The sequence below is a fragment of the Meleagris gallopavo genome, chromosome 4 (assembly GCF_000146605.3).
Source record: "Meleagris gallopavo isolate NT-WF06-2002-E0010 breed Aviagen turkey brand Nicholas breeding stock chromosome 4, Turkey_5.1, whole genome shotgun sequence".
Lineage (NCBI taxonomy): Eukaryota > Metazoa > Chordata > Aves > Galliformes > Phasianidae > Meleagris > Meleagris gallopavo.
The window spans coordinates 57030378-57039056 of record NC_015014.2 but is presented as its reverse complement, the minus strand read 5'-3'; the positions used below and the strand labels follow the sequence as shown (position 1 = coordinate 57039056).

General features: G+C 39.8%; 1 long non-coding RNA gene across 2 annotated transcripts; it reads right to left on the bottom strand.

Annotated features, from left to right (window-relative positions):
- LOC104910821 lies at positions 1-8412 on the bottom strand. 2 transcript variants are annotated; one of them, XR_793450.2, is made up of 4 exons: positions 8371-8412; positions 4194-4387; positions 1658-1730; positions 1-1190 (listed from the first exon to the last, which is right to left on the bottom strand). It is a non-coding gene; the product is annotated as an uncharacterized LOC104910821 (long non-coding RNA). The 2 variants fall into 2 exon arrangements; XR_793451.2 differs by having other exon boundaries at positions 1-997.
- Between the last annotated feature and the right edge of the window lie 267 nt (positions 8413-8679).

Sequence of the window (8679 nt, the reverse complement as noted above, 5' to 3'; positions counted from 1 at the left end):
ATTTATTCAGTCCAAGTCTTGGAAGTAAGTTATACGAGATAAAGTAGATTAAATTAAATCAACTTATTCTCAAATGAATACACACATGTTATACTTGTTTTTTTTTCCAGCTTTTCAGCCATAGGATTTATCAGCCCTGCTGGTGAAGCAGCACCTCTCATGAAAAAGCAAGGAACCAGATGAGACACAAATTAATTAGAATAAAACAATAATGAAGTAAATTTCTATCAGACTTGTGGCCCAGACATTAATGATGGGAGCTGGTACTATATATATTGAGATATAATTAAAATACACACACAGCTCTGGCTTCATATACCAAAACACTGAGAAATTCATGTACATTGGACAAAATTAAATACTACATTCTGAACGAGCTTATTCATAACATGATTCCTCCCACACAAGAACCTCATTCTTAATTTTCTTACCAAAAGACCAAAGAAAAGGTTCTTGTGAAATAAGCTGAAGGTCACCCTATGAAGTCAATATTAAACTTAGGCAAAAATGTATCGCAGAACTGAAGGCACTGGCATTTAAACCAACCCGGTTTAGATTATATAGATGTAAAACTTGATCTTTTCATACAGTGAAGCCTCTTTTATTGTTATCAGCTGTAGAACTGCATCTCCATGTTATAAATGCTGTGTTTACACCATTTTCCTGAGAGTGATGAAGTTCTGGCCGGGCACAGAGCTTGAATTACCATCCACATATCCTTTTTTTCCCCCCACAAATTGCCAGATCCCCAAAATCTTTCAGAGTGAGTTGGGACAAGGAAGAAAATTGATTAAAACAGGGAAGACGACTGTGGGAAAAGAAAGGGTTGGCGCTGGTGAGCCCTTCAGATGTTCATAAAACCATGGCCTAAAGCGCTCAGGCTGTTCCTCAGCGACACATGTGCCAAGGAAGATGGATGTGCTCCAGCCCCTCCTTGGGCTCACACCTCGAGAGACATTCTGGACTTCAGGTCTGCAGGAGCTGGGCAGGACTCTTTCTGAGGAATAACAGGCAGATGAGAGGTATGCCGTACCTCTGAGCATCGTAGTCAGCAGCCGGCTTCCTTCTCACCAACATTTCAGTGTTATCCAATGACATTACTTCACTGCATTTTTGTCTCTGCTATGGTACATTACCAGCCTTGTGCTAATCTTTGCCCAGAAGAGTCTGCTTTACAGTGTGAAAACAGTCTGTCAGGGTAAAGTACCCACACCAGATTAGTGAAGGAATCTTTTCTTAAACACAGACAAGTGTCTTCCAATGATTTAATGATTTAAAGGATTCAAAGTAGCTCTTTATTTCTTTAAAGCAAACAAAAGAATTTTGATTGTGGCTTAAATGACCCTTAACATAATAGCTGGCAAATGTGCAGAATGCCAGACTTTATTACAAATCCTAAATGACCACACTTAATTTGTGCCAAGGCAGCCTTCTTTCCCCTCTGAGCGTTATCTGAGTTCATTACTTTATTTGGCTGTAGTTTATAAGCTATAACATTATTTTAGCTTGAAAATAAGGAGATGAAAAATGACTGCAACAGTCTGGGTTTTCATAATTTTACCAGCTGCTATGCAGGTTTCGTGGGCAATGCTGGCAACCTTTGGCTTCTTGTGACCACATTTAATAGCAAAAAATATTTACTGTAAAATGCACATACCTGTATTCGGTGTGGTTTTGAGGGAATAGAGAAGGTCAGAAGTCATTTGAGGACATATCGTTCCACACATTGGCTTAAAAAATCAGAGTGCAAGTCATTTAATAAGATTACTATAAGATGTTCAAAAGCAGAATACTTCACCATGAAAAGACTGCAAGAAACTTCAAAATGCATTTCTGAAGTAAATACCGATGCACATTTAAAGTGCCTTTTGAAAAAATTCACTTAAAAAATTAGCTAATGCAAAAATTTAACGTTTTGCACAGGAAAGCACAAATAAAAATTTTTGGAGGTTGATGAATGGTCTAGTTAGGAAAAATTTCCATTTCCTGCCTTTTTTATTTTCTCTCTCTTTTTTTTTTTTCTGCTAGATTGAAAGAACTAAAACTTAAGACTCCAAACCAATTATCTACAGCACATCTAAGTCATAGTAAGTCATAGGTGTTTGGCACAGTAACTCTGCTTATTCAGCATTAAAAGCTTGATCTTTGATAGGATGAACTCAGTTGAACTATTGGGTGAACTCAGTTGAACTGGAAAGGGTGAACTCAGTGGTTTATGGAATTTGAGAGCTGACCTTCAACGCAGGTCTTCTTAGGGTATTTTTGGACAAGTTAGTGATGTCTGGGGGAAATGTTACTCTCTAGCCTTGAAGGTGCCTATGGGCAAGTAGTGAACAGCGGTAGTGTGGAAGACGCCAGGACAAACGCAATACAAGGCGTCTCGTGGAAATCACTCTGAACTGCACTGAGGGCCCTGGGGACAGAAATGGTGTTACTCTTCTTTGACTGTCTCTCTCAAGATGTGGTTTTATTTATTCATGCTCTGCACATGTTTATGCCCTATTTTTATTCTGAGGTTTCTGAGTCTGACAGAACCCAATCTTTCTGGACAGGAAGAATGATTCCATGGTGGCTCCTATAGTACACAGATCACAAAGTATTACTCAGTTACTCCTTCTCTGTGACCAGCAAATTGTGTTTTGCTAATAGATATGTTTCATGAAAGTATCTTGCTCAGACACATAGAGGGATAAAGATGGATTTCCCTAACAGATTGTTTCATTTCTACTTTAAACAAAGTAAAAATTTGAGTTTTCTCATCCTAGTTTTAACCATAGGCACTGATGTTTTTTTTTTCTGCACTGAAATACATTTTAGTACCAGGTATTTCCTCTGCAAGAATATACTCATATATTCATATATCATAATCACAGCTGAGTATTTGATCATTTTCCCATATGGAAAAATGCAGCTGGGTTTGAGGTCTGCAGCATTTCTATATGATACCTGTAGACTTTCACTCACTAGGTTAAAAGGTGAGTAGTAGTTAAGTGGCCTGGTGTCTGATATACACCCAAATTCTGAAAGTGACCTTCATGAAGGACCATGCAGAGCTCATGACCACTGATGTGGTCATTGAAGATGAGGAGCTGCTGAGATTAGTAAAACGACACCTTTCATACCCATATTGTAAACTTCATTTTTTCTAATGAGTTTTCCTTTCCTCATTCAGTCTCTTCTTAAGAAAACAACTTGAGTTTGGTGACTGACACAAGCAGATTGGCATCCCTTAAAGCTCACTTTATCTGAGCACCAAGCTGTTTGGCTTCAGGTGGGCCTTGTGAAGCCCTTCTTATTGCTTGGCTTGTGGTAACAAAAATAAACTGAGACACCCTTGGCTATGCAGGATTTTGTGTCATCCTCTGAAGTGTAAGTAAAGTAGAAAAAAATGGTATAAATTTTATATATAAAGCAGCTCTTGCTCAGGTCACTGTAGGTGAGCGGATGTGTGCCCAGCCTAATTTCCCATGCCAACAAATGCAAGTTAACACAGAGCTGAAATTGCTCTAGTGTTTGGCAATCCTAGACCTCCTGTTGGGAAACAGGAAACTTAACCTCCATTGACACAGATTTTGTAGAAACATACAATTCAAGGAGAATCAGAATTCATTTAACACTTCATTTCCAGTTCTTGTCTTTGCCTGTATACAGTACGATTTGCATAAGCTCATGTATAGGAGTCACAAAGCTATAGAAAAGGAGAAGGATTTGGGGTGTGGGTGATCTAAGCATTCTGTATTCGTGCAACATACACATTTTAAAATGTTTATATATCAATATATAAATGCATAAAGAAAAATCTATAAGCGTGTGTCAATTTGAAAGTCCATCATTAAATTCTAAGCATATTTGTGATGGCAATGTGACAAATAGAGAAAATCATTTTTCAAGCCTGTTTTTGCTGACTAACTGCAGTGTTCTTAGAGAAGAGGTCTTTTGTAACAAAGGACCACTGCCACATAGGAATGTAGGTTGCATATTTAGGGATCCACATTTTCTTGTGTTAGTCTGTTTCCCAAACTGATTGCTAGGTTGTAAGGTAAGACTTCAGCCTATAGACTTCCATCTGTACCTAGGCCTAGCCATATCCGTTGAGAAGGTCAAAAGATTCTTATTCCCAGGTCCCATTTTTTTTCCATATGACTTTCCTAAAAGATGCACTGAGAGTGTGCTTTCATCAGGAATTATTGTACCTGTAATGTCTGCTGTGAAGAGGACTTGCATTTGGACATCTGTCTGAGACATCGTTGGCACTGATTATTCTGGTACAAAGCGTGCTCATATGTATACCCAGGATTTTCAGATACATGGAGATGGCTCTGACTTGGCTGCTCGACATCTGGAAATCCTGGACATCTGACCAGACTTCAAATTCAACCTGAATAAACTATCTCGGGGGAAAAAGTGAAGGTTTGTCAGAGAAGCTGAGATATGCAACACCTGCTTTGTTACAGCTTCACCATAAGAAATCAAGAATACAGAAAACACTTTTTTTTTTTTTAAAAAACATGATAAAAATATTCCTCCTACAAGAATAGCTTATCCTACTGAAGAAATTGGCATAAACTGTAGTAGGACTCCCCAACAGGGCCTGCTGTTATCATCAAATCCACCCAAAAGCAATCACTTAAGGAGTTTCTAGATGTTTTCCAGAGTCATTTGAGCTGGGATTTTCAGTCTGAAATCCTTTTTCCAGACATCTAACCCCTGAATACTGTACAGCCCCTGAATGTTTATTTTGAACCAAGAGACTCCTTACTGAGGCTACTGGAGGATTTCTGTACAACAACAGTAATAAACATTTCTCTCAGAGCAAAATCTAACACTCGCCAACAGCTCTGGTGCAAGGCAGTGTTTATGTATGAATTATAACTACTGCAGAATTGAAAGGAATTGCTCTGTTCCCAGGTTAAGCGCTGCTGGTGAAATTAGCAAATGTGATTCCTTTTTTCCCTCAAGGCATGAAGCTGGAGGAAAAAAAAAACAAGAGAAGGAAGCAGCTTCTGCATTTTTCTTCTAATCAGCCATGCGTATTAGTGTATAAGGCAAGACAGGAAGGTAATATGAGAATCAGGCAAGCAGCCAGATGACATTGTGTAAGGCATCTTTGTATAACTGCCAGCTAGTGTCTTATAATATTGAACACTGAAGTTTCTATTTAGCACTGTTGATTGAATAGTTTGAAAAAAAAATCCAGGCAAGGATAATGTCTGTAATCAGCACTGCGCGACTGCTATTGTCTATGCTTGGTATACTTAATGGAGAAGCTAATTACCATGCGTTCATTTTTTTTTATTACATTTGCTATATTGCACGGAGAACTAATATGATTTTTTTCTTCCCATCACAGGTTTACAGAAAACAAACGATACAAACAAAAACATGATGTCTCCCCCCCCATCCTGCCTCCACCCCCAGCCCTAATTAATTCTCATTAGGGCCACCGTTTTTATTTGCAGGAGGAAGTCAGAAGGCAAGGATAGCATGCCTGATGAGCTCGCTAACCTAGCCCAGTGTGTGCTTGGATGGGGCTGCTGATGCGTTTTGAATGTGACAGGAAGGAAACTGCATCAATCCAATGCACAGTCGTTCCATTTAACTTCTCTGAAACACATTCATTTTACCTAGCACTTCCCATGCAGCTTTAGAAAAACAAAAGGGCAAAGTACTCCTGAAAGGTGGTGGATTGACAACTCCTTTTTGCATGACTGAAGAGGAGCAATACTGTGGAAGCATACACCCAGAATGACACAACTGTTCCATAAACATTTTTTTGACCAAGCCCTGCAGTAACTGGATGCAAGATCCTCCATCCCTCTATTTCCTGGACAATCCTCTATGCTGTACAGTGCAATCAATTGAGCTAGTTGATGGTCACTGTGGGGCTTCTGCCACTGCCACATGAACAGACATCCCTGCAGGACACTGCCTGTGGCAATGCCTTCTTTCAACCACTGACTCTGTGGTCAGAGCCTTCTCTTAGGTTAAAACCTGCTCTAAGAGGGAATTGAGTGCCATCTTCAGTAGCCAACATCCTCTAGGTCTTCCTTGGTAGAGCTATTTACCTTGTGCAGAATACTTGAATAGGTATACATACGGGATAAGGATAGGCTTTGCTCTGAAAGCGAGTCCCCTGCTTACTTGTCTACTCACTGTTCTCCCGATTTCTCCTTTCCAGTGAATAATATTCCATAAAAAATAAGCATTTAGGGCCTTCTGTGAATCAGGTCCTTGGGAATTTATATCTCACCTAGTGAGAATGTATAGCTTTCACTCAGATCTGTGCCCCTAACGGTCTGATTTGCGTGTTTGGGAACTGTGAGATGTAGATGGTGATATCTAGTGGGATTTTTCTAAAGTGCTTCTGTGTTCCCAACTCCCATTGCAAAGCAGCTCCAGCTAACTCTGTTTAATCCTGAGAAACATCTGATTTGCATTAACTATGCTCAGAGGGTTAACACAGACATTGGCATAACTACTACCAAACTCATGTCATGCTATGGAGTCCGGTGAAATGCTGAGCAGCCCCTGGGAGGGGTGGAATCCTGCTCAAGTCCCATTACTTCTTCCGCAAGGATGAGGTTCCATATTCACACTACATTTAGAGCATGTACAAGGTACAGTGTCCCCAGAGAGGTGAAAAAAAAAAATCAGTCATCAGGTGCTGATTAGATCATATTAATACCAAGGCAGAGGTAAAAACAATGTCATTCAAAATGAACTCAGTGCTGATTTTAACAAGCTGGTTCACATAGTCTGGTCCTCCCACACTGAAAGAAATAGTAAGATGTTACAGTATTTATAGACTGCATTTCAAAAAGCAGAAGCAGCTAATGCACTCTCTTTATTAAGCACACTCCCCAGTGCCTGCAAATTGCTGCATATTTCAAGCCTTATTTAATTTTTAATACAGCAATCTGTTACGTAATCAGATATATTTTGAAGGAAACTTATTATTGCATCTTGCAGTCTGACTGGTTTCCCTCTAAGAGGTCGGCAAGCTATCTTATGTGGCTTTTATGGGCAGGAACTCCTTTTCTACTACTGAAGCTGAAATTAGAACTCGATATATGAGGTATGTTAAAAACAAAAGAAGCAGTGTCTGACAGAGCAGTGTGTAAGGGGACAGATGAGTTCTCTGTCAAACAGGGAGTGAGTGAAAACTTCCTCCTCTGGTATTATAGATTCTGATGTGAAAGTGGGCTGTTCCTCCCCATATCCTTCTACAGCTGCCACATGCTTTAGTGATGTAAGTAGCTAAGACCACAAGAAGATAACGCATTTCAAAGCCTCTAAGGAGAAGGTTCCTAAAGAGTTCGGCTGCTCCGTGATTCATAAATCTTAAAAATAAGAAAATGAGACATGAGAGAGAGACTAGTCTAAGTATCCTACATTTCTGCTCTGCTCTCTTATGCTTCATAAGATGGGGGCTCTTGGAGGAACAAGTTTAAGGTTAGTATACATGGAAGATACAATTTCTTTCACATTCATTAGAAGTAAGCTTAATCAGAAGAAATAAAAGTTAAAACTCAAGAGAAACATACACCAGGCCTCTGCTTACATACCATACATTGTTGAACAAAGAACAAACCTTCCCATGTCTCACTCTCTCTGCCCCAAAGGGGACAAAAAATTGCAAGACTGCAGGAGACTGCAGAGCACTTTCTGGGAATGCCAAGTGCTGTTAGGGAGCAAAACACCCTGCTCTTCCTTAAACTTCCATAGGTATTTATTTTAAGAAAGCATAAAGTCTTGTTGGAGCTCCATAAGGCATATGGCTTAGCTACTTACAGATCTTCTTGCTTAAACCCTCTGCCTGTACATCTCAGTGCCTGCAGTCAGCACACAGCTTCAGACATTGTTCTGGTCCCATTTAAAACCTGGGTATAATCTAATTCCTAAATACCTTTTCTGGTGAACAGAATCAAGTGAAATATCTTTTCTGCAGATAGTACTTCAAGTTCTTGAAATAATAGATGTGTTCACATACAAGAGACCTGCTTTTATTGATTAAGAGATTAAAAAAAGGGAGAAAACCTCAACATTCTGTAGCTCACTGTTACAGAACATCAACAACTTACTCTGTGTGTTTGGACTTACAGTGATAACAAAGGACACGTTGAAGAAAACAGTGTCTGAAATTACAGAAGCAAATTCATTTGGGCCTCTTGTGCAGGCATAAGCTTTCAGCTGGCCCCTCTAGTGACCTTCCTGTGTTTGTTATCAGAAAGATGCTCTCAACCTTTCTTCTCAGTTTTTCCGTAAGGTGTGGGAGAAAAAGCAGTGACAGATAAAAGCAGGGTGGCAAAGTCTTTGGCTACAACCAATAAGGATGAGCCCAAATGCAGTAGCCAAAAAAGAGCTGCTTACCTTCAGAAGGCAGGCAGGCAGAGATCTCCAGCAGGATCCTCTTGCTTCCACTGCCAACCCTTAAATGAGGTCTGAGAAGGGGTGGATCCTGGATCCACTCAGGTTTATTACATGCACCTGAGTTCCCTTGGGTTGGCCCTGCCTTCCCACCAGGTGATCAATCACTGCTTCAGGCCGTGACAGCATTTGTGCACAATTGGCAAATATTTTGCATTCGAAAATGAATACATCTCTCCCTACCTTCTTCCTCTTTATAAGATAGTTCCCTAATGTGATCCAAAAAATACTGAGATAGGAAAAGGATTCCAC